The sequence below is a fragment of the Lasioglossum baleicum genome, chromosome 10 (genome assembly GCF_051020765.1).
Source record: "Lasioglossum baleicum chromosome 10, iyLasBale1, whole genome shotgun sequence".
Lineage (NCBI taxonomy): Eukaryota > Metazoa > Arthropoda > Insecta > Hymenoptera > Halictidae > Lasioglossum > Lasioglossum baleicum.
The window spans coordinates 15,590,405-15,606,663 of NC_134938.1; the positions used below are offsets into that span (position 1 = coordinate 15,590,405).

At 39.2% G+C, this 16,259-nt stretch overlaps 1 protein-coding gene across 6 annotated transcripts in view; it reads right to left on the minus strand.

Annotated features, from left to right (window-relative positions):
* The window catches only part of LOC143213078 (uncharacterized), an 832,749-nt gene that overhangs the window by 491,161 nt on the left and 325,329 nt on the right, over positions 1-16,259 (minus strand). The window lies entirely within an intron of this gene.

A 16,259-nucleotide genomic window follows, 5' to 3' on the forward strand; every position in this document is an offset into this window, starting at 1 on the left:
TTGATTGCGTACACCTAGAACGGGCTGTATTCTGCCAGTTCCTTTTAAAATTGTAGTCTGTAATTTTTTTTTCAAGGTCGTTTCCATCCTTTCAAGGTCGTCGACATTTTTTGCAGACTAGCATGGATTTCTTATAATTCAATGTTGTTGAGGACGTTAAGACGAATTCAACGGTATACAACACTGTTTTCTATCTTTCCAAGGTCGTTTCAAAGTCGTTTCCAAGGTGTCAAGGAGATTTGAAGGTCAACTTAGTTATTTCAAACGGAACCACATATTTTTGAACCACTATGCTAGTAGCCCTTCTCGAAACAAGGTTGTTTAAGGTCATTCAAGGTTATTCAAGGTCATAAACGTAAAAATATAAATTATTAACGAAATTTATAATTTGATTAATTGACTTTTGTAATTATCCAGTAATTTCAATGGTATAAATGGGAAATGGACATTTTGTTGATTCTGCGCAGCAAAAGTGAAGACGTGACTGCACCTATTTAAAAGTTCGCGAGCACGGTCCTGGTAATAAGATGAGCGAGCGAATAGAAAACTTAATAAAACAGTTGTAGTTCGTGCGTCAAATATTTCTCGGCGCAGCCATGAATATGTTAATCTCGAAACTGAGGAGTTTCGTTCAGTTTCGGAACAAAGTGCCATCTCCGTAAAGCGAAGTTGTGTCATTTACGTCTTCCATAAGTATTCAGATGCAAATTGAAATCCGTGGAAAATCTGTAAGAACGCAGAAGCTGGAACGGACCCCGGTACAATTTCAATGATTTATATCCCGGCACCGAACTAACTCCCATTCTTCGAAACGTATCTTTTGTATTAATCTGAAACGCGTGAGATAGTTACCAACCATTTCTGTTTCTCGCAATGTCGAGCAATAATGCAGAAGAAAATGTTGTTTTACAACGTATTAATGACGAACTTTCTTTGCAATATTACCATTCAATTTTACTGAAACATTGAAGGTGACTTGAAGGTCACTTAAAGGTCAACATATCGCACATCGTTGGATTTGTTTTACAGGAGCTATGAAACTGTTGTAATCAAATTATGTAGTCACAGTTGAATAACTTCTGTGACCTTGAAATCTCGAAAACAGTGACCTTGGGAAAATATTTTTGCAAATGTAACTTCAATACCCAATATATAACAAATAATTAGAATTGTCTCCGTCTTCACCGAACTACATAACAAATTAATTAATTAATTATAGAAAAATTATTAAGAAAATTATTAAAAAATTTATTTATATTTCAGTATTATTCTAACCCTAAGTATAATTAGGATTAATCAGTGTTTCTGGTACTGATTAATCCCAATGATAATTATCAGAATTAATTGCTTTGCCATTAATAATTATTCGAGTACCGTAACTGCAATCGATAGCTGCATTTAACAATAATTACAAACAATGGCATCAGAAGGACAGCTAAAATGGCAAAAGCACAATTAGAGTGCCAAATTAACGTGTCCGCACTAACCATTTGTTTCGCGGAACATCCTCGCAATTACGTGATGTTTTATTATACGGAACAATAATGGTCGGCGGGGGGAGGGAAAAAAAAAACGGTGAAAATACAGCGCACGCATTCATGGTGAAATTTCATATCGTCGCGCGATAAGTTATTCTATTATACCTGCATTTTAATTGTGGGAGGCGCCTAACGATTAACGTAAACTGCAACAACGATCAGATTACCGTTGTTGTATCTTCATTCAGCCGAACTCGAACGCAATACCAGCGGTATCGAGAATAATCGGCTGGCTGCTGGTGAAAAAGTTATCAACGCGTTCGAGGCAATCACGAATCCAATTACGATCGACACCTCGTGCACAGCTTCTGCGTTCTCGATTTGCATCCCCTACCCCTCCCCCGCCCCTCTCTTTTTGTACAATGTACGGAATTGAGCAACGAAAAATATCTGCAAGCGAGTTGTTTTCTTTTTACATGATAAATTATTGTCAATTATTGTTATTTATTTTGTGTCGCAATTATCATATCTTATCTGAATACATACAGGGTGTTCGACTACAGGTGGGAGAAAATTTAAGGGGTGGTTCTCCATGAGAATACGAGGGGAAAAATATAAAAAGAACTTTTTAAAAACCACGCTTATATTAAAATGCACTGAAAAGGAGAAAATAATTTTTTCAGACATTAGTGACAGTAAATAAAAGCGTGGAGCGCTAAACTATGTTGACGTAATCTTCGTGGGCGCTCGTGGGTCAGTGGAGTGGGGATGAGTCGGAGTGGGAACGCGTAGTGGAGTAGTAAGCGCTGGCGCGCGGTGTAACGGTTAGATTTATTAATAATTTATATCTCCTAAAGGCATAGGCTTTTTCAAAAAATTTTTTAAAAATATTGCATTGTCATCCAGCTTTGAGCTATGTTTAAAGTTTCAAGTCCCTAGCTCATCGGGAAGTTGTTTAAAATTCGATTACAAGATTTGACGCATACAACAATAACGGCAACTCGGCAAGCTAATATAAGCGTGGTAAAAATTGATTTCATCCCTTAACGACTTTGTTATATTAAAAGCAACAATACAACATTCTTGCATTTTTTAAATCATTTACTGTTTGATATTTCAACCAATCAATATCTTCATAAATGCATAAGTTTTTATTCTTCATTTTCGTCTCACGTTATCATGGAGAAAACCATCCTCTACATTTTCTGTCACCTGCAGTCGAACAGTATAAGTTCATTGTAGACTTCTTCCGTATAAGAATTCTAATAAAGGCAGCAAGAAATTGTTTACCGTGGAGTAATATATTTTTAATCCTTCAATTTCTCGCATAGTTAATAAAATAACGCACCGGTTAAAGAAGCTTAGGCGTGCCTTGCTGGCCTATAGTAAAACACGAAGGGAGGCGGCTGGGTAACCGTGTGCCATTCGGTCGAAAACATGGAATTGTATATCTGTTTGGCGAACCGCCGACTTCATGGGGAATTGTTGCAACAGATTGTGGCTTCCTAAAACAGTTCCAAGGATTTCCGAAATAAATCGTGTATCATAACGTACCGTACACGTTCAACGCCACGCTGCAACACGAATTGGATTATTGCAGTCGCGGAAACTATCTTGTTTGCTGAAAACAAACCCTGCAAAGGATGAGAGACATCCCCTCTTTACGTTTAAATAAACGCAGCACGAAGTCCCTCAACCGTGAAATTAATTTCCCCGGTACTCCCCAGCGATAAAATAATCGCCGTTTTCTTTTCATCGCTTCTAAGTCGCACAATTTCCGGCACAATTTCCTAGAACGTTCCAATTCTAGAAATAATAGTACGAGAGGAAAAATCCATGCATCGCTAACAATTTCTGTCATGTTTTCTCGAATTGTTGGAGTACAGGAGGAAGAAAATGTGGAGTGGGGTTCTTCGTGACAATCAAAATTTCTTCAACATCCGGAAGGAGGTTCCTGAGATCATTTGAAGAAACATTCTCCTTTGCAAAAATGGCGTCCGCGGCTTCGTTAACGAGTTATTAACGAAAAACACGGACCAATCAGCCTGTTGGCACGGTCGTGTTTTTCGTTAATAACTCGTTAACAAAGCCGCGGACGCCATTTTTGAAAAGGAATATGTTGCTTCAAATGACCTCAGGAACCTCCCATTTCCGGATGTTGAAGGAATTTTGACACAGCCTGTGTCAATGTGAAAATTGCGTCGATATAATTGTCAATAACATTTCAATAAAAGGCCGCCATTCACTCTTAATTAACTCTCGCTCACTACCCGGAAATTGTTTGATACATTCATTTCCATTTTACATTTTATTACAACCAATTGTGTTCCGTTTACAATTTCATATTTTCAACGAATCACGACGCAATTGTAGAGAAATGAAAATTATAAAGGTATGAAAAAGTGATCGAAGTAAAAGTTATGTCGTATCTCTTTGGACAAAAGCGTTTTCAAAAACTTCATCGGACAGATTTATAAGGCACGAAGCTTCAACCATTTTTTGATATCTTTTTACGATTTATCGGCACTTACCATTGACATCGAAGAAAACGTGAAAGAACTATTTTTTTACATTATTAAGTTAATTGTCGAGGATGAAAAAATTATTTTATAATAGCCCAGTCCTTCCCGAATAAGACAAAACCAAATTTAGCTCAATCGGATAAGCAGTTCCCGCGATAAAAATTCCTAAGTGAGGCCCATTTTCGCGAAAAGGGGCGAAAATTGCAGACTTTGAAGGCCTGTAAGTTGCAAAAAAATTCGAAACCGACAAAATGACGACTTAAACCCCCCCCCCCCTAATTTCACATGGACTACACATATTTCATGTAGAAAAAAAACTTTACGTGAAATAACCCCTAGAAAATGGAGTTTTCTTGTTTTCTTGTTGCAAAGTTAACAAGGTCGTTTTAAGTCGAAAGGAAACCTTATTTAACCGAAGCCATTTCAATTACTGTTCCCGACGCATTTTATCCGGAACGTATATAGCGCTCCGATCGGATGGCCGAAGTGTTCGTCTCGTAAATAAATTGGCAATTAAGCTAAGCTCCGCGCAAATGATCCCGACTCGCCGTGCGCGATCCGCGTGGAAAAAAAATGCGCATACGTAACCGAAAATTATCAAAGCACACCTAACCGACAAATTGCAAAAACAAACAGCCCGTGCAGAGAGCATGGCTGGCTCGCAACGGCATGGCACCAAGATGGCTCCCGATGAACGCATCAGGGGCGTCCTTCGGTCGCACATAAAATGCAATTTGGTGGGTGTCAGACGGCCGTTACTGTTGCCCGCTCTGCTTCCCCGGCCGGACGCGTTACGAAATTTAATTGGATTTATCGATCGGTTTTCTGATTCCCATTTCCCGCTCCCCCCCCCCCCCCAACTCCAAACACCCGTGCGTCCTACCCCGCTGGCCCGCAGAACCACGTGAAAATCCGGCCTGCGCTGCCAGAGTGTAATCGACATCGTAAACCCGACGATCGGTGATTTCCTTCACCGTTTGCGAGAAAATTTTTCATGCAGTTTGCTCGATACCCTTCCGTCGACAATGGCCAGCAGTTTCCATACCCTTCACGCGAATTTATAGCCTACAGTTGATCTAATACGCGTGGAACGTGTTTTTTTTTCACTGAACCTGACGATCCAGGACACAGGTCAGGGAGTGGGAGCCCACAATTTTCAATATCAGCAGGAGATTGTTAATATTAGGACACGTACAAATTGGAGGCCATTTTCTAGAGTACGGTACTTTAACTCTTGGCACTCGAATGACCACTCTGAGGCCTCACTCAAAATTGCTGTGCCATTATTTAAAATACTGATTACATTATTAAATTTATCCATAAAATTTGGAAGATCATTGAGTATGGAAATATTCTAGGTCAAAGGGTTAGATACCAAATGGCTTGTACAGAGTCTTCCATTAATAAGTGTTATTTTAAATTATGAAAATGCTGTTTTCTGAAATTAACAATTTTTTACAATTTTTTCAATTTTACAGTGCTCTATCGATTCATGATACAAAGGATAGGTTTTCCCAGCCAAAGAAATCAAGATGACCTTGAAATCTCCTTGAAACAGCTCCGAGCACATAAAAAGTGTTGGTAATTATTTACAAGGATTATTTATACACCTTTCTTATTTTTATGAAATTTAACTCTGAGGCCCCACTCACAATTGCTGTGCCATTATTTAAAATACTGTTTATATTATTAAATGTATCCATAAAATTTGGAAGATCATTGAGTATGGAAATATTCTAGGTCAAAGGGTTAGATACCAAATGGCTTGTACAGAGTCTTCCATTAATAAATGTTATTTTAAATTATAAGAAAGCTGCTGTTTTAAAATCAACAATTTTTGACAATTTTTTCAATTTTACAGTGCTCTATCGATTCATGATACAAAGGATAGATTTTTCCAGTCAAAGAAATCAAGATGACCTTGAAATCTCCTTGAAACAGCTTCTTTTTGTTTTTTAAAAATTGCACACCTCTCTTATTTTTATGAAATTTAAATATGTCATGCAGCTACACATTCTGAACAACTTTTTCCTCATGCTATACATATATAGCACATGTTAAATATATGATAAATTATAAATAGACGGATCTTTATTCAAAAAGAAAAATGTTTGCATTGATTGCAAGACACAGGAGCCAAATAAAAAATGTTTTATTCTCCTAACTATCTTACCGAATCGAAACTAACGCACTGATGTCCTTAAATCTTTTTAATATGATAAATGCATAAAACCCGTAGTCGAATTATAAATAAAATAAATATTGGTGAAATTGTATCTCGTTTGTGGGTCAGGTTAAGATTTTTTCATATTATTAATTACGGTTTCCTTGTACAGAGTCAAACTAATTTACTGGGAACATGGATGATAGATAGGGATTACAGTCTATAGTACATTTTTGGTTCATAATGACCTGGAGAACATGATGGAAAAGTTCGTTAGCTGCCTCGCGGGACACGTTGTATAGAGTTTCAAGACTTGAAGAAGGGATCAAGGGTGATAGCTTGCTTATGAACCTTCCTTATGTTGCTCTGCCAAAGTTTATAACCTTAACTATCAAACCTCCCTTAATTACTTACCGTCCTCCAGAAACATCTTTGGCCCCGGACACTTTGCTAACTTTCTCTCGGCTGATTGGCTACCTATCCGCAGACTAAACACCTAATTCAAATAAGTATACAAAATCATAAAATAAAATGTTTCTACATCCAAGAAAATTTTTAAGCATTCAACAAAATGTCTGCCGATAAAAAATGTCGGCACGTTTCTTTTTAGAACGAAAAAACTTGGTAAATAATTCTACATTATTCTACACAACAAATGAAACGAAATATTTATCACTGTCTGTCGGACGGACAGGTATTATACGTTCCACAAAAGATTCTTCCCTCCGCGGAGGTATGAAAGCAGAAGTATGACAGTCGGATCAGATCAGGTTCGCATCGTAAACCATAAACTGACGGATAGGTTTCGAAAAATAAAACGAGCACTTACGTATCCTGGAATATTTATGCAGGGGGGGATCGATAGCGAGCGAGCATATCGCAGGGATGCGCGCGAGGAACACCCGAGTTGTAAGTCGAGGTGAACGTACGGTGTTCAGGAAATAATCCCATTTAAGATGGCCGTGCAGGCTGATCACGTTTTCAGGGCTGTCATGTGCTAGTCATTTTAGAATTCGAGTGTTGCGATACAGTCTACAAGGCGCGGCTCTCGAGTACCAGCGACGACGTGCTTCTGCAAGACATGCAAGAAAATGTGAGGCAGAAGCAGAAGCTGGAAAATATTTCCTAAATATTTTCTAGAAACGGAAATTACTGAGTAGCGAGGCTTCCTTCAAATTGGAAAAAGTAAAATCGCAGAAAAAAGCGTGTCTAGAAAGAAGAGACTTTAATTTGTCATTAGACTGCGGATTTGTATGCTTTCATGAACAAATTCGCTGGGTGAAACATGAAACAGCAAAGACTAGAAAAATTTAAGAACATTGTAACGTTGTTTTTAATGCAACAAAGTCATTAAGGGATGAAATCAATTTTACCACGTTTTTATTAGCTCACTTTCGTGTCTGTCTGTCTGGTTGTCTGACTATTTGTTCGGTACAAATTTTGCAATTGATTTTAAACTAACTTCCCGATGAGCTAGAGACTTGAAATTTTAAACATAGCTCAAAACTGGATGACAATGCAATATTTTTTAAAAAAATTTTGAAAAAGCCTATGCGTTTAGGAGATATAAATTATTAATAAATCTAACCGTTACACCCTCTCCCGCGTTCAGCGTCCCCACCCTACTAGGTACATGTCTCTGTTATAATCTCATCAAAATGTTTAAAATCGATTGTAAAATTTCACAGAATTTTTATTAAAAAATAATGTCGGTATGCGATCACTGTCCGTGCAGAACAGAGGCTGTTAGACAGTAATCGCGACTTTACTGTACCGCAGTTCGCCGCCGGGTATATTGAAACGCTGAGTATAGTTTCCGGACGCCGATCATATTTTCCCATTATCCTTTTCCCGTTTGAAATTAAACGGCACGCGATTGAGTCGCGGCCGAATATGTAATCCGCCGATAAAAGAATTCTATAAAAGGATCAATTGCCCTTTTCAGAATTGCCATTCTTCGGACAGCTCGTCTTTTCACTCGGAAAACCGAGTTATTGTTCTACGGCCGCGGCAGTGAACGAGGCGTAATTATATGCCATGCACCGGCTTCGAGGCACCAGCCGACTCGCAGAACAATGGGAGACCCTTCACGACCAGCACGATCATAAGTATAGCGTAATATCACGTGAAATTCAAACGTTTCCATTCGCGCCAGAGAAAAATTCCTTTATTTGGATTCGTTCTCTGAAGAAACTTATTTAAAGAATTATTCAACTCTGGAGTGTAGCGCAATCATGTCTTCCACGATCACTTTTTAAATAATGATTTTAAAACTCTTCTGTAATATAATGCAGTCATTGAGAATGATGTAAACGTGTTAATTAGGCAACAAGTATGTCTTATTGCTAACGTGAATTTTGTTTTGCGTGCTAACACATTGTGCATTTATGAAAATGATGAATGAGTGCAGCGCAAAGTAGTAACAGCATCACAAAAATATAAAAATAAGGTCATGGTAACTTGATCGTAGAATACAGAGCAGTGCTGGACGTTGTTGAAATACATTTATGTTTATACATACATCATATTTTGCTAGTTAGTAACAATAACTGTTGCCCCTCGTTTTGATGTGAACAATTCTTATCTATTTCATTTTCTAGATTACCGACAAAGATACGCAGTTGCCATCCTTATCTGCCTTGCCGATAAGCAGAGCTACCCTCCTTATCTGCCCTGCCGATAAGCAGCTACCTCCCTTATCTGCCCTGCCGATAATCAAATACCCCCCTTATTTGATAAGCAAATACCCTCCTTTTTTAGTAAGCAAATACCTTCCTTGCTAGTCGACAAACAGTTGCCTTCTCTATCTACGCTGGCCGATAAGCAGTTGCCTTCCTTATCTACGCTAGCCGATAAGCAGCTGCCTTCCTTATCAACGCAGGCCGATAAGCAGTTGCCTTCTTTATCAGCGATGGAAACATGGGGATCTACATACCAACACTAGATAATACCCCAATCTGATGTTGGCTATGGTAACTTATCGACTGTAGACGGTTTATTATAAAACGATAAGTTGACAGAATTAATTTCATTATACGGAATATGTTTATAGCTTTGGATCATGAAACAATGCTTTATCTACACGTGTAATAATTTGTAAAATAAAATCAGACAATACAAAACGTTCGAATGGACTGTTACAGTTCGCAGGCTTTTCAGGATTGGAAATATATCGATGCTCGCGATTCAATTCGATAACCTGTCTAAGGTCTCCAAGAAAACGGTAAAGAAACCTACCAGGAAGGAACTAATTCTATGCAAATGAATGGGGCGTGGCAGAGAATTCCTGGATGTATCATTATCATCGGCCCGATATATTACGTCCTACGTGCTGCCATCCGATTACAGGTGCACAGGACTGTGTCCTCGTGCGTACTACGCAGCGTACATGGGTAAAGATTTCCCGACGATGCGTTTAAACGGGATGGAACAATGCGATGCGCATGGGGGACTTATCATTTGGAATATCTGATCGCGAAGATTTTCACCGACTTACAATAGACCTTTAACAGGAAAGCCACTGATATTGAACGTCTACTCAAATCATGAATTATTAATTTCATCACGTCGTTCGTACACCTGTTTGTTTTATAAATTTACTGCGCATTTTATGGATTCATCACGAAAATGAGTAGGGGTTATTTGAAATGATAAAACCATTAGCAACATTTAAAAACACACAGTTACATTATCTTGAATGTGCCTTGCCAAGCATTGAAATCGCCGAGATCTGCCGCGGATGATATCAATCAACGTCCTAGGATAGCTATACTGATACTCTGTATAAGAAAATTTGCAATCGCAAGACCGCTAAGCGTAGAATAGTAGCGCGAACTCCGCAGGTGCCGATGGAGGTTATAAATTTCACGAAATTGCGACGCGACGGCATAATGCGCTCGCGAGATTACAGAACGCGGTGCCGGCGCAATTTTTCAATTTACACCGCGCGAAAAGGAATTTCCGGACTATGAAAGTTCCCTGCAATGTATCTGCAGGAGAGTTCCCGGCGAGTGTACTTTTCCGTGGAAGCCGCGAAAAGGAAAGTTTTCCGCCGTAAAACTTTCATACGCCGCACGCGCGCCTGAATGTAAATAATATAATTTCCTTAACTTTCTTATCGTGAATTTTCCCCTCGAGAACACAACAATAAATTCGCGGTTCCCTTGTGAGAGATTTACTTGGCCGGAGTCGCGCGGAACGTTGGAATATTCGTCGGCGAAAATCTTATCGCAGCAACAACATCTGAATAATCATTTGAACGAATCGTTCATATTTAAAAATGTTACGATTTCGTTAAGAGTTTGTGATTTACCGTTTATTTTGAACTTCACCTTAGGGACCCAGAAAAATTAAACTTTTTTTAGTGCAATTCTGTAGATTTTGGCGAGGTAATGACGAAAATCCAAGATTCAATGTTAGGAATTCACTGGTTCAGAAGTTGTAGCTGTTCAAAGTTGAGCGATTTTAAGCGTTTTTGGCTGATAAGCAGATTGATGGCGCCACAAACACACAGTGACGTCGATAACATAGATTTGCAAGTGCGACATGATTTGTAACCACAACCAACTTGAACTGTACCTTCTCTTTTAATCACAAACGCTTAAAATCGCTCAACTTTAAACATCTGTAACTTTTGAACCACTGAATTGCCAACATTAAAACTTGGATTTTCGGCATTTTCTCTCCAAAAGCTACAGGATTATATTTTAAAAGTGAAAAATATCTGGATCCCTAAGGTGAAGTTTAGCTGCGTTGAGTGCTATGAAAAACCACAATTTCACAGAGTCAAATAACCCAAGTATAATGTTAATCTAAGTTAATTATTAGTCCAGTCAACGAAAAGTTGTAGAGGGAAATGGAAAGAACATAATTTTTAACTTTGGGTCTTTGTTTGGACTAGTGAGGAGGTAAACATACTAAAAGCCCCCACTCCTAAAAGGTGAGCGGGGTGCAGGCGACACGTAGAAGGTCCCCTTTTTCGGTTTTCCGCGTATCTCTCGGAAACTATGCGTCCTAGCGAGAAGACCATTCTATACAAAATTAAAGCTGATAAAATATGCCACAAGATTGATTGAATTCAGTTTTTCGCTATCTCGCATAGTTTCCGAGATATCCGCGCTCAAAGTTTACTAATTGTGCTGAAGCTAGTCAAGTAAGGCAAAACACTTTTTCAGAATTACAAGTTACCTTTGTGCGCGGATATCTCGGAAACTATGCGTCCTAGCGATAAGACCATTCCATACAAAATTAAAGCTGACAAAATATGCCACAAGATTGATTGAATTCAGTTTTTCGCTATCTCGCATAGTTTCCGAGATATCCGCACTCAAAGTTCACTAATTGTGCTGAAAAGTTAGCTAGTCAAGTAAAACGTCAGGAAAAAATTTCCTTTTCCACAATTAGTGAACTTTGAGCTCGGATATCTCGGAAACTATGCGAGATAGCGAAAAACTGAATGGAATCAATCTTATAGCACATTATGTCAGCTTTAATTTTATATGGAATGGTATTATCGCTAGTACACATAGTTTCCGAGATATAAGCGGAAAACCGAAAAAGGTGACTTTTAGTATGCTTACCTCCTAACTAGTCCAAACAAAGTCCCAAAGTTAAAAATTGTGTTCCTTCCATTTCCCTCTACGCCTCCCTTATTCATTGACTGGACTATATGGGAATATTGATGATTTCTCACTTGACATTGGTATTTAATATTGTTCATTTACAAATAACGTAGAATTATATTTTTCTGGGGATCTCTCCTCGTATACATGTAGTTCCATTCAACGGAGTATAATAAATTAATTTTTCGCACAGAAGCTAGTCGATGACAGGCAAATCGATTGCTTGATGATTTGTTTGTCAGAACAATTATGATGCTTGTTAGTGCGACCACAAGGAAACGATACAATTGACATGGGCGTGCATGCTACGTGTCTGACATGTTGAATAATAAACTAAGCACTCGTCTCGTACGGAAATATGAAATGCTGGCAGAAATATTTCCCTTTTCTGCCGTCGCGTTGATTGGGTAGAAGCGAACCGACAAACCTGGACAGCAATTAATCGATCACGACGGAATATTTTAATTGATTGGTCTCCTCGGCATGCACGGGCGCTGGCTAACTCGATCGTCTGACTGGACCAACTTTCGGTTCGTTTGCGTTGGTACTTCGTTGAAATATTACATTACGCGATCCATTTATTTTATACAATGCGAAAAATGCTTTGAAGTGGCGCACTCTGGCGTTCACAATATTTCGTCAATTGTTGACAAACTTCGTTATAAGTTACTTAAAATAATTCTCTTTTTTGAAAATTCATTATTGATTTTAAGCGAACGCTCTGAAATTGTTGGTTTGCAAATGGTTATTTCAAAAGAAGAGATTTGTTAATTAATTTATAGTCACCACTGCTTTCTACGATTATTAACGTTTTATAAATTGCGGTGCAAGTGGGTTCCTTTTTCGTAAAAACTGCCCTGTTTTATATTGACCCACTCACCCATTCAAGAGTTATTATTAGACAGCGGAGAATAAAAATAAAATAAAAATTTTCTACCCGAATTGCGACAAACAGGAGTGAAATAGAAATTTATTCTTTCTCTTAATATGTTTAATAGGCTGCAAATGATATAACAGTATATTTAAATTCTTCTAATTTGTTAACAATTCTAAATAACGCCTACTCATTTTCGTTAGAAATGCATAACATCAAAGATGACCTTCATATGACCTCTACGAGTCCACATAGAAAAAATATACGATTCCACATAAAAAGACAAAGAAAAAAGATATATCTAGATGTGTATACATATACCGGTGCTTTTATTCAGCGGTATGACAAGCTCCTGAAGAAGAGATAAACGTTTTTATCATCGATTATCCTAAGCAACTACGGCCGACGGGTGTGTTTAGTAGTGGGTGAACGTTTTTAATCGCTGAGCCGTTCGTGAGGAAGAGGGAAAGGTGTCTTGCGATCGTCTCCGAGATCCGGAGTGACCTAAAGTCAGCGAGCAAGGGTGATAACTTTCCGTGCGAAGCAGCCGACAAAGCAGCTTATATGGCAACTTACGCGGCAACTCGTTTCGCCAAAGCGGTTCCCTATCTCGCGCTATTCGCTCCCATAGAATGCAGAAGGACAGCCGAGGCCTGTCGGCTATATTAGTATGTATACGGCTTGTACAAACAGGTCGAAGTTAGTGTGAAACCAGTGAAAGAGACGACGGAATACGCAGAAGCAGCGACGCTGAAGAAAACCTGTGTTGGTAGATGGTGCGCGAGATCTATCGAAGTTGCCATCAGAACCAGAGAAAGAACAATACAAAATTAAAAACTCCCTCTGCGACGTGTCCACGAGTCAGGACTTGAAACAGTTTCGTAACTGTTATTAATTGTTCAAAATTGTCACGTGTATAACGATTTATCGGATTATTGGAACACAAATGTAACTATAACTTTCAAACCGGTTAAGACGCATACAGACATCGGGGGCAAAATTAAATGGACACCCTTTAGAAACTAACAACACGAGTCTTTTTTCATTCATTCGACATAATGACCTTCGGCTAAACTTTACTTTACCGGACTCAGAATTTGTACCTTTCTTCTACGAATTATGATGTATTACAGGCCCTTACCTGTCGAAAATGCTCAACTTTAAGCGACCATATCTCCTCAACTATTGATTCTAGAGGATCGAAACTTCGATCTGTATCCGCCCCGGGTACAAATCTACTGGATTACATAAGAAATAATCTCCTACGAAATAATTCGTAGGAGAAAGGTACAAATTTTGAGTCCGGTAAAGTAAAGAGCAGCCATAACTAATAACTTCTTAGAAATTGGACCAAAACGACTATAGTTTTTTTGTAATTTCTTCGCATGCGACATAATGGCCTTCAAGTTCACACAAGATTAGAAATCTCCTCTTGGAGGGGGCAAAACTAAATGGACAATCTTTAGAAAGTAATAACGATTTAAAAAGTGGACCGAACAACTCCCTCCAAACAGTAATAACGCTTTAAAAATTGGACCAAACGACTTGAGTCTCTCTTGGTCACGCAAGGTCAGAGATATGCATGGGTCTAACTAATAACTTCTTAGAAATTGGACCAAACGACTACAGTTTTTTCTAATTTCTTCGCATGCGACATAATGGCCTTCAAGATCACACAAGATCAGAAATCTCCTCCTGGAGGGGGCAAAACTAAATGGATTCCCTTTGGACAACTGACAACTTTTCAAAAATTGGACCAAACGGCTTGAGCCATTTTTAATTCATTCGACATGATGACCTTGAATGTCACGCAAGATCAGGAATCTCTAGGGTCCCCTATCCACTCCTGCAGGATACATATAATATTCTGTATAAATAAAAATCAAATGCTGTTCGTTGGTAAGCGCATCACTTGAGAACGGCTGGACCGATTTGGCTAATTCTTTTTTTAAAATGTTCGTATTAGTCCGAACTAGGTTACAGGATAAGAAAAATTGGAAAAGTATCACGGAACATGTAACCGATTTCAAGTCTCTAGCTCATCAGGAAGTTAGTTTCAAATCAATTGCAAAATTTGCCACCGAACAGGCAAACAAACAAGAAAGCGAGCTAATAAAAACGTGGTAAAAATGGAAAATTCGGGAAAAACTAAAAGTGCTTTTAGAATCATAGTTCAATACAACAAAAAAACGAACGTCGTAGCTTTTAATCAATATCTCAATAGAACGTCGCTGCTTTTAATCAATATTTCAATAGAAATTTACATTATCGACGTTTGTTTGCATTATCGACATTATAAACATTCGCCAGTTAGTTAATTTCACCACTAACCCTCTCGCGAGCTCGCAAAGTGAGCGAGCTACAACAACCCTACTCGCGAAGCTCGCGAGCAAAACAACTCCCCTCTAGTTTATAATATAATATAATATAATATAAATAATAATTTTTCTAAACCAATTACTCATCCTGGAACTGCTTCCGTTGTTAGCGTGTAACGCAAACAAACACCTGCGATAAACAGAATGGGAAATAGCTTACCGTGGAGTTGGCTGTCTGCACAGGCGCCTTGGTCCCCAATCCGGTGAGTCCTCCTAGACACCTACGCGCGCAATCGGGATCGTTATCCTCGCAAATCGGACAGCCCACCGTGGAGGACCCACCACCGTGTTCGCGTAACACGTGATTGCTGCTAGTGTTGGTGGTGTATCCTTGGTCCGAGCTAGCATTCGAGTTCGGCCTGGACTCGTCCGAGCTGTCGAACGGTTTGATGTTTCTAGGACGGTGAACGATTCCCACCGGTTCCCATATTTCGCTGGTCGACGAGGCGTAGTAATTGTTCTCCTTGGTCTCGCGGCTTCTCTCGTCGACGACCTTTCCGCCCCGTGCCACGGTGACCTCCTCTTTCGTCACGATGGACGATTTTACGCTCAAGGATGTCTCGAGCCGTACCGGAGCCCTTCGCAATTATTCCTTGTTAGCAAGTATCGTCGTGGATGCATCCTCGAACGCTCAACCTCAACTACCGACCGACCCGTTCCTCGCGAATAACGGAACTTTGCGTTTATCGGCGTTACATCGTTCGGTTCCAACCCCCTTACGCTGCGACTTATTATAGTAGTAACTGTCCAAATTTTATCCCCCTTGGTCCCTATTCCAGCAGCTCTTTTATAACTAGCACTCGGCAGAATAGACAATACTACAGTCACGGAGAGAGACAGGCCTGTGCAACTACTGCTCCGAGAGTCGATCACGTAGAATCGGCTACCCCCACCGCGACAGTGGAGTCGATAGTGGGGATAGCTGATTCTACGTCATCGAGTCTCGGAACACTAGTTACCAGAGTTGTTTACTGTGCGGAGCACGAAAGAATTGCAGCGGGAAGGGAACGGCGCACAGTGGGTAAATTCGACCTAACTCGATTCAAAATCAAAGAACTTTCGATAGAAATGAGGTAGAGCGATGAATTCTTTTTTTAAATTAAAGCTGAAAGTTTGCAGAATATGGGAAAATAGGGAGATTACGGTACGAACGGTTTTTAACCTTGAGAAAATTCGTTAAACTTGCAGAATTTCGAGAAAATTGTGGTTTTTCCAATACCAC